This window comes from Sinohyriopsis cumingii, unplaced genomic scaffold (genome assembly GCF_028554795.1).
Source record: "Sinohyriopsis cumingii isolate HCF-2022 unplaced genomic scaffold, ASM2855479v2 utg001699l, whole genome shotgun sequence".
Taxonomy (NCBI): Eukaryota; Metazoa; Mollusca; class Bivalvia; order Unionida; family Unionidae; genus Sinohyriopsis; species Sinohyriopsis cumingii.
This window is the reverse complement of record NW_028316035.1, coordinates 126,534-144,841: the sequence shown is the minus strand read 5'-3', so window position 1 is coordinate 144,841 and position 18,308 is coordinate 126,534. Positions and strand designations below refer to the sequence as shown.

At 35.7% G+C, this 18,308-nt stretch overlaps 3 pseudogenes; all 3 read left to right on the top strand.

Moving 5' to 3' along the window:
* Positions 1–330: 330 nt before the first annotated feature.
* LOC149771741 (MAP kinase-interacting serine/threonine-protein kinase 1 pseudogene) lies at positions 331–1,683 on the top strand (annotated as a pseudogene).
* A 6,710-nt stretch (positions 1,684–8,393) lies between these two features.
* On the top strand, positions 8,394–9,362 carry LOC149771740 (MAP kinase-interacting serine/threonine-protein kinase 1 pseudogene; annotated as a pseudogene).
* A 6,711-nt stretch (positions 9,363–16,073) lies between these two features.
* On the top strand, positions 16,074–17,042 carry LOC149771739 (MAP kinase-interacting serine/threonine-protein kinase 1 pseudogene; annotated as a pseudogene).
* The last annotated feature ends 1,266 nt before the right edge of the window (positions 17,043–18,308 follow it).

Genomic DNA, 18,308 nt, shown 5'->3' with positions numbered 1-18,308 from the left:
TCGTGATAGCACTGTAAAGAAATAAATATCAACTAAAAGCTTGTTAAACAAATTTCTTGTTTTCGTTTGTTCTAGTAATTGTTTCCACTTTATAACTGTGATATGTATTCTTCCATTCCAAGGTGTGAATCAATCATCACAGCGAGGCCAGAGGAACTTCCGTGAGTGCCTAATTAAGTGCTTACTCAGTGTCAGTAGGGGATTTATCTGAATACTGTTGAATTTTAGTCGCATCGACAGGATGACACGAACCAATCAGGAAGCTAATTGTCACCAACCGATCACATATATAAAAGGTGCTGACATTACGGTACTTTAAACAGACTGAATATGGAGATGGATAACGATTTTAGGGACATGGAAAGCCATAATTTACGGGATGCAGAAAAAAACGCAAGTTTAAATCGTAATACACCAAGACTCCGAAAGAAGACAAAAAGGGCAGCTGATATTCCTGTTACAAAATTTCATGATTTGTACAGACCAACAGGAGAAATCTTAGGAAATGGTGCTATTGATTCAGTGCAGACATTTATAAATATTTCCAACAGCAAAGAATATGCTGTAAAGATCATTAAAAACAACACGATCCGATCCAGCAGCAAAGTCTTCAAAGAAATAGAAATATACAACTTATGTCAAGGTCAGGAGAACATCTTACAGCTTTATGAATACTTTGAAGAAGAAGGTCGATTTTATTTGGTCTTTGACAAGATGTTGGGAGGAACCTTGTTTGACAATATTGAGAGAAGGGGTCATCTGACTGAGACAGAAGCCAGTTTAATAGTGAAATGCATCACACGAGCCTTGGATTTCCTCCACAATAAAGGAATAGTCCACAGGGATCTAAAGCTAGAAAACATATTGTGTGAAAAGAAAGAAATATTCCCAATACGAATATGTGATTTTGACTTGGCAAGTGGTGTGCCTGTTGAAAGCCAGAAGGATATGTGTACCACGCCAGATCTCCTGACGCCAGTCGGCACAGCAGATTATATGGCTCCTGAAGTTGTTGAAGTTTGGCTTGGTGAATCCTTATCCTATGACAAGAAATGTGATCTCTGGAGCCTGGGAATAATCATGTACATCACGCTGTGCGGTTACCATCCATTTTATGGCGACTGTGGAGGTGGTTGTGGGTGGAACAGTGATGTGATGTGTCGGGACTGCCAGGACATGCTTTTCAGCAGCATCAAAAATGATGATTATGAGTTTCCAGAAAACGATTGGAGTGTAATCTCAGACAGTGCCAAAGACCTCATTCGTCACTTGCTGGTGCGAGATCCACGCAAGCGTTATTCTACCGAGCAGGTCTTGAACCACCCCTGGGTATCTTGCCCACCGGCTGCTACTGCTCTTGCTGCACCAACAATGCTTTCTAGGAATAGCAGTACCAAGGATTTGGAGCCATTTGCTGAGACTGCTATTTCAATCAACCGCATGCTGCAGCAGCATCTAATTATTCACAAGCCGCCAAGTTATGCTTATAATGACGAAAATGAGGGAAAAGAAAACGATGAAATCAATTCTGAAGAAATTGTAGTACCACCATTGAAATTGTCCCCATCTGCTTCCAGCTTGACAAAACATCGGTCAAGTTTGGTGGCCGGAACCAATGTTCGTTCAACAGAATTCGATAGTGGCTGTACACTGCCGGGCATCAGTCATTCACAGGACGAATAGTTATTTAGTGATATTTTCATCTGAATAACTTTTATTTTGAAAATAATTACAAACACGTGACTAACTTTGCTACATCAAGTTTACGATAAGGACTGTTTGTTCAAAATATGCTGCCTTTGATGAAAAGTTTAGGATTTGTTCTGATTTTCATCAATCCAGATTGTCTTGTTTCGAAGAGTACATTTTAAGAGTGGGTGGGTGGGATTATACAACCTAAAGAGTTTTCATCTCTTATAATGTAGATGAAACAAATTGTCCGGAGTATATATGTGCATATATCACTTTCGTTGAATTGTTGCTAAAATGTAATTGACTTTTATTCTGTAAAATGCTGATTGTTGTAATAAAATACGACTGAATTTTATATGATCGTTAATACCAATTCATGGTTCTGAATGTCTTTGAAAGGAGAGATTATTCAGTATTTGTGTTAATAATCAACGAGTGCTTTGATTTTATAATTGTGCTGTTATTCATGAATGAGGTTGGTGGAATGTAAAATGTTCTCTGATGCTTAAAATGACGTGTCAAAATAGTGATATTTTATATCTAAAGTGCCAGTATATCACCAGGTGTTAATATGTAAATCTTACTCAGTTTGATTTCTAATATTTCTTCATTAACTAAATTCATACTAGCATCTTGATTTTTTCTTCAGTGTATTTCGCAATTATATTTCATTCTCATTTATCGGACACTTGTAAGTTATAACAAATAGATATTTGGAAAATTGCATTTTTTAATAAAAAGTCCCATTTCTATGAAATATTGTTTTCCTTTGTGAAATTAAATTTTGTATTAGATGTGATTTGTAATTTTCAATAATCTCTCTCTCTGTCTATCTATCTATCAGAAAAATTATATTAGAAGAAACGAAACAACTCAGCTATGTACACATGTACAAATTTCTACCCCAAATTTCAATTTTTAGTTTTAACATACCCAATAAATCGAAACTCATTTGATACTTGGGAAATATATGTAGCTACTAAATTTCTGACTCACGCTTAAACAGATTTGTTCCGTTTAATTGGTAGTGTTGTGGTTTGAGCTGTGAAATAAGGATTCGGAAAATGTCCCCAAGGCATACGTGCTTAAAACAACACTTGACACAAGCGGCGACATGGATTAAGTCTGACAATAGGATAATCTGAAATGTTTGCACGATTCAAAGGAACTAACTGTTATGGCTAATTACATTGAATAAATAATTACATGTTTATTGGTGAGCCATTTACTAAATACCGTGCTTATGTGCTGATTATCTACTTGTGATTGATGCTATTCTTTTGTAGACATGATGAACAGAATATTGTTTACTTGTTCTTTTAAAAACTAAACTATCAGAGCTTTATTAAACAGACATGATATCGCTTTTGATGCTTTGAGGATGCAGACCGACAAAGAAGTTTTCTAAAAATCAGATTCACTCAAATGATTTTCGGCAGATAATTATCATTGCATACATATATTTAAGTATAGTTTGTCTTTCCACACAACAATGTTTGCATGCAGTGCTACGGGTGAGATATAGAAACCACCTGTAATTGGTAATTCTCACAAGCTCCGCTGCTTTAAGGACATTACACTTTTCATAAAGGGGTCCCAAACTGAGAGTTAAGGCTCAAAGTAGAACAAAAGTTTGGAGTAAAAGTTTTGAAGGAAAGGAATGACCACCGTCTGGGGCTTTCCTTCAGTATTTACATGAGTTAGGCTGCTGTACATGTCGGAGGACGCCAGGAGGGTGCCTCTTTTTACATACATTATGGGATTTGGTATCAAATCATGGTATAGATGATGCCATCAGTTTCGTAACTGTAGCAGGTGTGGTACCACGGGCCTTCCACCAACGGATTGTCCATAACCGGTACAACAACAAGAAAACATGCCTCAAAACTCAGTAATGATTGATGAAATGGCCTATGATCGTCAGAGGGTTCCAGATCCTGGGGGAGAGATGGAACAGATCTCAGGAAACCCACCCCACTGAAATGCCGCAACATCGAACCAGGTCATACTGGGTATGCAGTGCGAAATTGAGGTTGGAAGCTCAAACGGTCCTAAAACTTCTCAATCCACGTCCACATAATGGACTAGTTATACAAATACGAGTGCACGTGAGAAGAAGGGGGCAAAGGGTAAAAAAGGAAAACAACAAAGCAAACGAAACACAAAAACCTACCACCCCATATTTATTTATGGAAGAACCAAGTTTCTAGCATAAAACAAATCCGCTCATCGAGTCTAAAATAATAGTGAGCGAGAGTGAGGAGGTTGAGAGCCCTCAACACACAAATTTTCCACTGTCAATTTTACTATATGTTATTGCAATTGAAATATTATATAAGAATATTGAAAATAATAGCAATTAATTGGAAATTGGCGGGCAAATGACCCAGGAGCTCCCCCAAATTGAATCAAACAACAAGTGAAGGCTTTAGGAATATTTTATGGAAAGAATTTAGACGAACTTAATTACAACCAAATATTAAAGAAAGTTGAGGAACAGATAGAAATTTGGTCATAGGTTCTCTAAACCTAATGGAATTCTTACAAGCCTATAAGACCTACATTTATTGCCAAATTGATTATGTAACACAAAAATAGATTTGATAGAACCAATGATAAACATTCTTTTCTTTTCATGAAATCCTTATTTAATATGTACATGTTGAAATGTGCAAGTGACACAGATACTCCTATATGCACCCATATTAGACATATCCGCTCACCCGTACCCTCATATACACACACATACTTACACACACACACACACACACTTACTGCTCATACATACGTTGTAAAACGCTTATGCTAATTTTACATAATACGTAAGTTTCTAGCTAACGTATAGGCGAGGAATTTATAATAATAAATTATTTTACGTCTACTTATCAATTAACATAATAACTTTACATAGAATTTAAAACAAATGAAATTACTATTCAAGTTTTAAATTTAGAGATATAGTATTGATTGAAATACAAAGTGTATACAAAATTGTATAAGCGTGAAAGGTCATGTTAAAAGGATAGACAAGGTAAAGTACAGAAAAAGATCGTGCGAAAAGAAGAGATAGTGTTAACACGTGCGGCTTGGGGTATTCTTGAATTAACGTGTTGACCGGTAAACGTGGGTTGAAACATGCAGGCAAAAAGACGGTGTACTAAAGAATCGGGAGATTAGAAAAGGATACATAATTGGATATATTTAAAGAAAAAGGTAAGTAGTGAGTATTATTCTAGACTTATGCCACTTACTATTTAACAAATTTAAAGAGAACATAATAACCCAGCTAGACACCATTTGTCAATAAAGTGAAGAAGGTTAAGTCTGGAAATGTCAGCTCTGATTCTACATTTTAGGCAAGAGAGAAAGAAGAATAGCAAGGTGTTACTGGTTACCACTTCTTTATGATAATATGCATGGATACATTTAATCCATTTAGCATATTTGTATCCAGCGCATAATAAAAGCCACAAGTCCGCGATTTCAGGTTCCGGAAACAAGGCCCCATAGAAGAAACTTAGGATAAGACCAAATTTAAGGAATGTAAAAAGTACCGAAGGAGTTTCGAGAGTTTTTTTCAGCCATTTAATTATGAGCTGTTGTAAAGCGAGTATTAAATTGCATTCGAAAATTAAATGGTCAGTGATTTCAGTCCCACCGCAAAAAAAAGTGCATAACTTGAATTAGGGAATATTTTTAAAAAATATGTGTTTTACAGGTAAAATGTCGTGTATGATTTTAAAACACACATATCTAGTGATGGTGTATAGGAATTTATTTTGCAGGTGTTTTTTGTTGTTGAAATATTGGGGGAGTTTAAGTCATATAATTTGGTTATTTTGGGTTCAAGAAGGTGACTTTGTAGTTGTCGTTGATATAATATTTTTGTAGGGTCTTAACCAAAACTGAGACCAGGATTATTTTATGAATTGAGATTGAAATATAAATTATTCTGTTTATATGGATCCGTAGAATACGTTATATCCAACGGGATCTTCTTATATAAACCGCAAAATGAAGTGGGACTGGGACTATGCTATTTGCATCACAAACACACAATATATATTTTAAGTAGAATAAGGCACAGTTGTTCGTTACGAAGAAAACTTAGGAGTATCCGTCATTGAATCAGGGTATGAATGTTCAATCCTGTAATAATATAATACAAGAAAAAGACACGAGTTCGCACCTATCGGTAGTTCCAACCATGCTAGTTTATCTTAATTGCGTCTGCTAATTTCCACCTTCAGCCAGTGGTAATCAAGAATAGTTCAATTTTCAAAACTGCTCGGCACACTTCGTTCAGTATGAGACATCTTGGAGAAAATTCAATAATTGTTCGCCGATTTTGACGTTTGGACAACTAATGGCAGGCAGTGCCGTTTGCATTCGAATAGTCTTGGATTTCACCAGTGAACGAAAGGTAAGATCCGAACAACATCGAGTGCGCAGTTTTTCGGATCTTACCTTTCGGTCAATCGTGAAAAATGAACTCTTCTTGATTACGACTGGCTTACGTTGGAGATTAGCAGACGCTATTAGGATAAACTAACAGAGTCGGACCTACCGAGCGGTGGGGACTCGTGTCTTCCCTTGTGTTATATTGTTACAGGTTAGAAGCGTCATCCTTTGATTCATGGACGAATACTCCTAATTTTCACTGTAACGAACCCCTTTAGAATAAGGCACTTTACAGATAATACCCAGTATACCTGGGAGGCCGTATACATTTATTTGTACCGATACCTATGTAAGCACAATCGGAGACTAGTAATCGGAATCTATATTGGGATGGAATACGGAAGAGATGGGAAGCTATCTCGTCTGCTTTTAACAAAGCGTGATGTTTATTCACCTACATGACGTTTGGATCACTGGCGAGATGGCCTTTAAAAAACATAGTATACGTATGATTCCGCCTTGCCATTTGTATGGTCAATACACTGATTCTAAATCCACACAATACTGCGTTGTCCGCAAACAGCAACTGACCGTTATAGAATTACTGGTGCAATAAGGGATACATTTTTGGGCATTGACGCAAAATAACCTCTAAATTACAAATGAGATTAATGACAGCAATATATATAAATAAAGTTTTAGTTGATTATGTAACATCAATAATGAAAGCCAAACGATTAGATATGTTTTAAGGTGCACAAGAGTACTTCATTTATATAGTTTTTATCATACCATGAAACAAATTGATCATCTTTGGACCGCGTGCTTTGTCTGACGAAACAGGGTTAATGGGAGCGTTAAATAAAAAAGAAAGACCTCTAATTCATACGATCATCGAAATTATATCAAGCGCATGTGAAATTGTTTGTTCTCATATACTTGTATAAAAAGTTTTAATTTATCTTGAATAAGTTTTTGTTTATTATTAAAATAAAAATCGTATGGCTATAAGCTAGATACATAGGATTATTCAGTGAAAGACAACTCCTGGACACTGCTGGAGTCCCGACAATACTTAAGTATGAAAGCCTTGAATTTGCAATGGTTACAAGAAGAAAAAAAGGACGTTATAAATTTATGGAAGCCCGTGCATATCAATTATCTTGAACCATTTTTCAAGTTGTTTGCAGAAATGCATTTTAGATACCACATCGGTTACCATTAACGATGCCATTTGAAAATAACTATAGTCTACTTTCAATAATATTTATTGAAGGAAAATAAACATCTTCATATATAACTTAAAGACTGCGATGTTTTCGGATTTTGTACAACCAAAAAGCTTGTTAAAAGTTGTTTTGAATTTGACAAAGAGAGAGAAAGAAAGAGATTTTAGAAGTATTTTTGAAATTGAATATTAGACAGAAACATTATTTCATTGCATAGACTAGCCAGGCGATCATCTATGTTGAATCAATGATAGATGGTACATGTTACTAACAGAAATATAAGATTTAAAAGAATTTCTTTATGAAAATATTTTCTCATAAAATAAGAAAACATCGATCAATTATGTTTTTGGCAAATGACTATTCGTGATAGCACTGTAAAGAAATAAATATCAACTAAAAGCTTGTTAAACAAATTTCTTGTTTTCGTTTGTTCTAGTAATTGTTTCCACTTTAAAACTGTACTCTTCCATTCCAAGGTGTGAATAAATCATCACAGCGAGGCCAGAGGAACTTCCGTGAGTGCCTAATTAAGTGCTTACTCAGTGTCAGTAGGGGATTTATTTGAATACTGTTGAATTTTAGTCGTATCGACAGGATGACACGAGCCAATCAGGAAGCTAATTGTCATCAACCGATCACATATATAAAAGGTGCTGACATTACGGTACTTTAAACGGACTGAATATAGAGATGGATAACGATTTTAGGGACATGGAAAGCCATAATTTACGGGATGCAGAGAAAAACGCAAGTTTAAATTGTAATACACCAAGACTCCGAAAGAAGACAAAAAGGGCAGCTGATATTCCTGTTACAAAATTTCATGATTTGTACAGACCAACAGGAGAAATCTTAGGAAATGGTACTATTGATTCAGTGCAGACATTTATAAATATTTCCAACAGCAAAGAATATGCTGTAAAGATCATTAAAAACAACACGATCCGATCCAGCAGCAAAGTCTTCAAAGAAATAGAAATATACAACTTATGTCAAGGTCAGGAGAACATCTTACAGCTTTATGAATACTTTGAAGAAGAAGGTCGATTTTATTTGGTCTTTGACAAGATGTTGGGAGGAACCTTGTTTGACAATATTGAGAGAAGGGGTCATCTGACTGAGACAGAAGCCAGTTTAATAGTGAAATGCATCACACGAGCCTTGGATTTCCTCCACAATAAAGGAATAGTCCACAGGGATCTAAAGCTAGAAAACATATTGTGTGAAAAGAAAGAAATATTCCCGATACGAATATGTGATTTTGACTTGGCAAGTGGTGTGCCTGTTGAAAGCCAGAAGGATATGTGTACCACGCCAGATCTCCTGACGCCAGTCGGCACAGCAGATTATATGGCTCCTGAAGTTGTTGAAGTTTGGCTTGGTGAATCCTTATCCTATGACAAGAAATGTGATCTCTGGAGCCTGGGAATAATCATGTACATCACGCTGTGCGGTTACCATCCATTTTATGGCGACTGTGGAGGTGGTTGTGGGTGGAACAGTGATGTGATGTGTCGGGACTGCCAGGACATGCTTTTCAGCAGCATCAAAAATGATGATTATGAGTTTCCAGAAAACGATTGGAGTGTAATCTCAGACAGTGCCAAAGACCTCATTCGTCACTTGCTGGTGCGAGATCCACGCAAGCGTTATTCTACCGAGCAGGTCTTGAACCACCCCTGGGTATCTTGCCCACTGGCTGCTACTTCTCTTGCTGCACCAACAATGCTTTCTAGGAATAGCAGTACCAAGGATTTGGAGCCATTTGCTGAGACTGCTATTTCAATCAACCGCATGCTGCAGCAGCATCTAATTATTCACAAGCCGCCAAGTTATCCTTATAATGACGAAAATGAGGGAAAAGAAAACGATGAAATCTATTCTGAAGAAATTGTAGTACCACCATTGAAATTGTCCCCATCTGCTTCCAGCTTGACAAAACATCGGTCAAGTTTGGTGGCCGGAACCAATGTTCGTTCAACAGAATTCGATAGTGGCTGTACACTGTCGGGCATCAGTCATTCACAGGACGAATAGTTATTTAGTGATATTTTCATCTGAATAACTTTTATTTTGAAAATAATTACAAACACGTGACTAACTTTGCTACATCAAGTTTGCTATAAGGATTGATTGTTCAAAATATGCTGCCTTTGATGCAAAGTTTAGGATTTGTTCTGATTTTCATCAATCCAGATTGTCTTGTTTCGAAGAGTACATTTTAAGAGTGGGTGGGTGGGATTAAACAACCTAAAGAGTTTTCATCTCTTATAATGTAGATAAAGCAAATTGTCCGGAGTATATATGTGCATATATCATTTTCGTTGAATTGTTGCTAAAATGTAATTGACTTTTATTCTGTAAAATGCTGATTGTTGTAATAAAATACGACTGAATTTTATATGATCGTTAATACCAATTCATGGTTCTGAATGTCTTTGAAAGGAGAGATTATACAGTATTTGTGTTAATAATCAACGAGTGCTTTGATTTTATAATTGTGCTGTTATTCATGAATGAGGTTGGTGGAATGTAAAATGTTCTCTGATGCTTAAAATGACGTGTCAAAATAGTGATATTTTATATCTAAAGTGCCAGTATATCACCAGGTGTTAATATGTAAATCTTACTCAGTTTGATTTCTAATATTTCTTCATTAACTAAATTCATACTAGCATCTTGATTTTTTCTTCAGTGTATTTCGCAATTATATTTCATTCTCATTTATCGGACACTTGTAAGTTATAACAAATAGATATATTGGAGAATTGCATTTTTTAATAAAAAGTCCCATTTCTATGAAATATTGTTTTCCTTTGTGAAATTAAATTTTGTATTAGATGTGATTTGTAATTTTCAATAATCTCTCTCTCTGTCTATCTATCTATCAGAAAAATTATATTAGAAGAAACGAAACAACTCAGCTATGTACACATGTACAAATTTCTACCCCAAATTTCAATTTTTAGTTTTAACATACCCAATAAATCGAAACTCATTTGATACTTGGGAAATATATGTAGCTACTAAATTTCTGACTCACGCTTAAACAGATTTGTTCCGTTTAATTGGTAGTGTTGTGGTTTGAGCTGTGAAATAAGGATTCGGAAAATGTCCCCAAGGCATACGTGCTTAAAACAACACTTGACACAAGCGGCGACATGGATTAAGTCTGACAATAGGATAATCTGAAATGTTTGCACGATTCAAAGGAACTAACTGTTATGGCTAATTACATTGAATAAATAATTACATGTTTATTGGTGAGCCATTTACTAAATACCGTGCTTATGTGCTGATTATCTACTTGTGATTGATGCTATTCTTTTGTAGACATGATGAACAGAATATTGTTTACTTGTTCTTTTAAAAACTAAACTATCAGAGCTTTATAAAACAGACATGATATCGCTTTTGATGCTTTGAGGATGCAGACCGACAAAGAAGTTTTCTAAAAATCAGATTCACTCAAATGATTTTCGGCAGATAATTATCATTGCATACCTATATTTAAGTATAGTTTGTCTTTCCACACAACAATGTTTGCATGCAGTGCTACGGGTGAGACATAGAAACCACCTGTAATTGGTAATTCTCACAAGCTCCGCTGCTTTAAGGACATTACACTTTTCATAAAGGGGTCCCAAACTGAGAGTTAAGGCTCAAAGTAGAACAAAAGTTTGGAGTAAAAGTTTTGAAGGAAAGGATGACCACCGTCTGGGGCTTTCCTTCAGTATTTACATGAGTTAGGCTGCTGTACATGTCGGAGGACGCCAGGAGGGTGCCTCTTTTTAAATACATTATGGGATTTGGTATCAAATCATGGTATAGATGATGCCATCAGTTTCGTAACTGTAGCAGGTGTGGTACCACGGGCCTCCCACCAACGGATTGTCCATAACCGGTACAACAACAAGAAAACATGCCTCAAAACTCAGTAATGATTGATGAAATGGCCTATGATCGTCAGAGGGTTCCAGATCCTGGGGAGAGATGGAACAGATCTCAGGAAACCCACCCCACTGAAATGCCGCAACATCGAACCAGGTCATACTGGGTATGCAGTGCGAAATTGAGGTTGGAAGCTCAAACGGTCCTAAAACTTCTCAATCCACGTCCACATAATGGACTAGTTATACAAATACGAGTGCACGTGAGAAGAAGGGGGCAAAGGGTAAAAAAGGAAAACAACAAAGCAAACGAAACACAAAAACCTACCACCCCATATTTATTTATGGAAGAACCAAGTTTCTAGCATAAAACAAATCCGCTCATCGAGTCTAAAATAATAGTGAACGAGAGTGAGGAGGTTGAGAGCCCTCAACACACAAATTTTCCACTGTCAATTTTACTATATGTTATTGCAATTGAAACATTATATAAGAATATTGAAAATAATAGCAATTAATTGGAAATTGGCGGGCAAATGACCCAGGAGCTCCCCCAAATTGAATCAAACAACAAGTGAAGGCTTTAGGAATATTTTATGGAAAGAATTTAGACGAACTTAATTACAACCAAATATTAAAGAAAGTTGAGGAACAGATAGAAATTTGGTCATAGGTTCTCTAAACCTAATGGAATTCTTACAAGCCTATAAGACCTACATTTATTGCCAAATTGATTATGTAACACAAAAATAGATTTGATAGAACCAATGATAAACATTCTTTTCTTTTCATGAAATCCTTATTTAATATGTACATGTTGAAATGTGCAAGTGACACAGATACTCCTATATGCACCCATATTAGACATATCCGCTCACCCGTACCCTCATATACACACACATACTTACACACACACACACACACACTTACTGCTCATACATACGTTGTAAAACGCTTATACTAATTTTACATAATACGTAAGTTTCTAGCTAACGTATAGGCGAGGAATTTATAATAATAAATTATTTTACGTCTACTTATCAATTAACATAATAACTTTACATAGAATTTAAAACAAATGAAATTACTATTCAAGTTTTAAATTTAGAGATATAGTATTGATTGAAATACAAAGTGTATACAAAATTGTATAAGCGTGAAAGGTCATGTTAAAAGGATAGACAAGGTAAAGTACAGAAAAAGCTCGTGCGAAAAGAAGAGATAGTGTTAACACGTGCGGCTTGGGGTATTCTTGAATTAACGTGTTGACCGGTAAACGTGGGTTGAAACATGCAGGCAAAAAGACGGTGTACTAAAGAATCAGGAGATTAGAAAAGGATACATAATTGGATATATTTAAAGAAAAAGGTAAGTAGTGAGTATTATTCTAGACTTATGCCACTTACTATTTAACAAATTTAAAGAGAACATAATAACCCAGCTAGACACCATTTGTCAATAAAGTGAAGAAGGTTAAGTCTGGAAATGTCAGCTCTGATTCTACATTTTAGGCAAGAGAGAAAGAAGAATAGCAAGGTGTTACTGGTTACCACTTCTTTATGATAATATGCATGGATACATTTAATCCATTTAGCATATTTGTATCCAGCGCATAATAAAAGCCACAAGTCCGCGATTTCAGGTTCCGGAAACAAGGCCCCATAGAAAAAACTTAGGATAAGACCAAATTTAAGGAATGTAAAAAGTACCGAAGGAGTTTCGAGAGTTTTTTTCAGCCATTTAATTATGAGCTGTTGTAAAGCGAGTATTAAATTGCATTCGAAAATTAAATGGTCAGTGATTTCAGTCCCACCGCAAAAAAAAAGTGCATAACTTGAATTAGGGAATATTTTTAAAAAATATGTGTTTTACAGGTAAAATGTCGTGTATGATTTTAAAACACACATATCTAGTGATGGTGTATAGGAATTTATTTTGCAGGTGTTTCTTGTTGTTGAAATATTGGGGGAGTTTAAGTCATATAATTTGGTTATTTTGGGTTCAAGAAGGTGACTTTGTAGTTGTCGTTGATATAATATTTTTGTAGGGTCTTAACCAAAACTGAGACCAGGATTATTTTATGAATTGAGATTGAAATATACATTATTCTGTTTATATGGATCCGTAGAATACGTTATATCCAACGGGATCTTCTTATATAAACCGCAAAATGAAATGGGACTGGGACTATGCTATTTGCATCACGAACACACAATATATATTTTAAGTAGAATAAGGCACAGTTGTTCGTTACGAAGAAAACTTAGGAGTATCCGTCATTGAATCAGGGTATGAATGTTCAATCCTGTAACAATATAATACAAGAAAAAGACACGAGTTCGCACCTATCGGTAGTTCCAACCATGCTAGTTTATCTTAATTGCGTCTGCTAATTTCCACCTTCAGCCAGTGGTAATCAAGAATAGTTCAATTTTCAAAACTGCTCGGCACACTTCGTTCAGTATGAGACATCTTGGAGAAAATTCAATAATTGTTCGCCGATTTTGACGTTTGGACAACTAATGGCAGGCAGTGCCGTTTGCATTCGAATAGTCTTGGATTTCACCAGTGAACGAAAGGTAAGATCCGAACAACATCGAGTGCGCAGTTTTTCGGATCTTACCTTTCGGTCAATCGTGAAAAATGAACTCTTCTTGATTACGACTGGCTTACGTTGGAGATTAGCAGACGCTATTAGGATAAACTAACAGAGTCGGACCTACCGAGCGGTGGGGACTCGTGTCTTCCCTTGTGTTATATTGTTACAGGTTAGAAGCGTCATCCTTTGATTCATGGACGAATACTCCTAATTTTCACTGTAACGAACCCCTTTAGAATAAGGCACTTTACAGATAATACTCAGTATACCTGGGAGGCCGTATACATTTATTTGTACCGATACCTATGTAAGCACAATCGGAGACTAGTAATCGGAATCTATATTGGGATGGAATACGGAAGAGATGGGAAGCTATCTCGTCTGCTTTTAACAAAGCGTGATGTTTATTCACCTACATGACGTTTGGATCACTGGCGAGATGGCCTTTAAAAAACATAGTATACGTATGATTCCGCCTTGCCATTTGTATGGTCAATACACTGATTCTAAATCCACACAATACTGCGTTGTCCGCAAACAGCAACTGACCGTTATAGAATTACTGGTGCAATAAGGGATACATTTTTGGGCATTGACGCAAAATAACCTCTAAATTACAAATGAGATTAATGACAGCAATATATATAAATAAAGTTTTAGTTGATTATGTAACATCAATAATGAAAGCCAAACGATTAGATATGTTTTAAGGTGCACAAGAGTACTTCATTTATATAGTTTTTATCATACCATGAAACAAATTGATCATCTTTGGACCGCGTGCTTTGTCTGACGAAACAGGGTTAATGGGAGCGTTAAATAAAAAAGAAAGACCTCTAATTCATACGATCATCGAAATTATATCAAGCGCATGTGAAATTGTTTGTTCTCATATACTTGTATAAAAAGTTTTAATTTATCTTGAATAAGTTTTTGTTTATTATTAAAATAAAAATCGTATGGCTATAAGCTAGATACATAGGATTATTCAGTGAAAGACAACTCCTGGACACTGCTGGAGTCCCGACAATACTTAAGTATGAAAGCCTTGAATTTGCAATGGTTACAAGGAAGAAAAAAAGGACGTTATAAATTTATGGAAGCCCGTGCATATCAATTATCTTGAACCATTTTTCAAGTTGTTTGCAGAAATGCATTTTAGATACCACATCGGTTACCATTAACGATGCCATTTGAAAATAACTATAGTCTACTTTCAATAATATTTATTGAAGGAAAATAAACATCTTCATATATAACTTAAAGACTGCGATGTTTTCGGATTTTGTACAACCAAAAAGCTTGTTAAAAGTTGTTTTGAATTTGACAAAGAGAGAGAAAGAAAGAGATTTTAGAAGTATTTTTGAAATTGAATATTAGACAGAAACATTATTTCATTGCATAGACTAGCCAGGCGATCATCTATGTTGAATCAATGATAGATGGTACATGTTACTAACAGAAATATAAGATTTAAAAGAATTTCTTTATGAAAATATTTTCTCATAAAATAAGAAAACATCGATCAATTATGTTTTTGGCAAATGACTATTCGTGATAGCACTGTAAAGAAATAAATATCAACTAAAAGCTTGTTAAACAAATTTCTTGTTTTCGTTTGTTCTAGTAATTGTTTCCACTTTATAACTGTACTCTTCCATTCCAAGGTGTGAATCAATCATCACAGCGAGGCCAGAGGAACTTCCGTGAGTGCCTAATTAAGTGCTTACTCAGTGTCAGTAGGGGATTTATTTGAATACTGTTGAATTTTAGTCGTATCGACAGGATGACACGAGCCAATCAGGAAGCTAATTGTCATCAACCGATCACATATATAAAAGGTGCTGACATTACGGTACTTTAAACGGACTGAATATAGAGATGGATAACGATTTTAGGGACATGGAAAGCCATAATTTACGGGATGCAGAGAAAAACGCAAGTTTAAATTGTAATACACCAAGACTCCGAAAGAAGACAAAAAGGGCAGCTGATATTCCTGTTACAAAATTTCATGATTTGTACAGACCAACAGGAGAAATCTTAGGAAATGGTACTATTGATTCAGTGCAGACATTTATAAATATTTCCAACAGCAAAGAATATGCTGTAAAGATCATTAAAAACAACACGATCCGATCCAGCAGCAAAGTCTTCAAAGAAATAGAAATATACAACTTATGTCAAGGTCAGGAGAACATCTTACAGCTTTATGAATACTTTGAAGAAGAAGGTCGATTTTATTTGGTCTTTGACAAGATGTTGGGAGGAACCTTGTTTGACAATATTGAGAGAAGGGGTCATCTGACTGAGACAGAAGCCAGTTTAATAGTGAAATGCATCACACGAGCCTTGGATTTCCTCCACAATAAAGGAATAGTCCACAGGGATCTAAAGCTAGAAAACATATTGTGTGAAAAGAAAGAAATATTCCCGATACGAATATGTGATTTTGACTTGGCAAGTGGTGTGCCTGTTGAAAGCCAGAAGGATATGTGTACCACGCCAGATCTCCTGACGCCAGTCGGCACAGCAGATTATATGGCTCCTGAAGTTGTTGAAGTTTGGCTTGGTGAATCCTTATCCTATGACAAGAAATGTGATCTCTGGAGCCTGGGAATAATCATGTACATCACGCTGTGCGGTTACCATCCATTTTATGGCGACTGTGGAGGTGGTTGTGGGTGGAACAGTGATGTGATGTGTCGGGACTGCCAGGACATGCTTTTCAGCAGCATCAAAAATGATGATTATGAGTTTCCAGAAAACGATTGGAGTGTAATCTCAGACAGTGCCAAAGACCTCATTCGTCACTTGCTGGTGCGAGATCCACGCAAGCGTTATTCTACCGAGCAGGTCTTGAACCACCCCTGGGTATCTTGCCCACCGGCTGCTACTTCTCTTGCTGCACCAACAATGCTTTCTAGGAATAGCAGTACCAAGGATTTGGAGCCATTTGCTGAGACTGCTATTTCAATCAACCGCATGCTGCAGCAGCATCTAATTATTCACAAGCCGCCAAGTTATCCTTATAATGACGAAAATGAGGGAAAAGAAAACGATGAAATCAATTCTGAAGAAATTGTACTACCACCATTGAAATTGTCCCCATCTGCTTCCAGCTTGACAAAACATCGGTCAAGTTTGGTGGCCGGAACCAATGTTCGTTCAACAGAATTCGATAGTGGCTGTACACTGTCGGGCATCAGTCATTCACAGGACGAATAGTTATTTAGTGATATTTTCATCTGAATAACTTTTATTTTGAAAATAATTACAAACACGTGACTAACTTTGCTACATCAAGTTTGCTATAAGGATTGATTGTTCAAAATATGCTGCCTTTGATGCAAAGTTTAGGATTTGTTCTGATTTTCATCAATCCAGATTGTCTTGTTTCGAAGAGTACATTTTAAGAGTGGGTGGGTGGGATTAAACAACCTAAAGAGTTTTCATCTCTTATAATGTAGATAAAGTAAATTGTCCGGAGTATATATGTGCATATATCACTTTCGTTGAATTGTTGCTAAAATGTAATTGACTTTTATTCTGTAAAATGCTGATTGTTGTAATAAAATACGACTGAATTTTATATGATCGTTAATACCAATTCATGGTTCTGAATGTCTTTGAAAGGAGAGATTATACAGTATTTGTGTTAATAATCAACGAGTGCTTTGATTTTATAATTGTGCTGTTATTCATGAATGAGGTTGGTGGAATGTAAAATGTTCTCTGATGCTTAAAATGACGTGTCAAAATAGTGATATTTTATATCTAAAGTGCCAGTATATCACCAGGTGTTAATATGTAAATCTTACTCAGTTTGATTTCTAATATTTCTTCATTAACTAAATTCATACTAGCATCTTGATTTTTTCTTCAGTGTATTTCGCAATTATATTTCATTCTCATTTATCGGACACTTGTAAGTTATAACAAATAGATATATTGGAGAATTGCATTTTTTAATAAAAAATCCCATTTCTATGAAATATTGTTTTCCTTTGTGAAATTCAATTTTGTATTAGATGTGATTTGTAATTTTCAATAATCTCTCTCTCTGTCTATCTATCTATCAGAAAAATTATATTAGAAGAAACGAAACAACTCAGCTATGTACACATGTACAAATTTCTACCCCAAATTTCAATTTTTAGTTTTAACATACCCAATAAATCGAAACTCATTTGATACTTGGGAAATATATGTAGCTACTAAATTTCTGACTCACGCTTAAACAGATTTGTTCCGTTTAATTGGTAGTGTTGTGGTTTGAGCTGTGAAATAAGGATTCGGAAAATGTCCCCAAGGCATACGTGCTTAAAACAACACTTGACACAAGCGGCGACATGGATTAAGTCTGACAATAGGATAATCTGAAATGTTTGCACGATTCAAAGGAACTAACTGTTATGGCTAATTACATTGAATAAATAATTACATGTTTATTGGTGAGCCATTTACTAAATACCGTGCTTATGTGCTGATTAT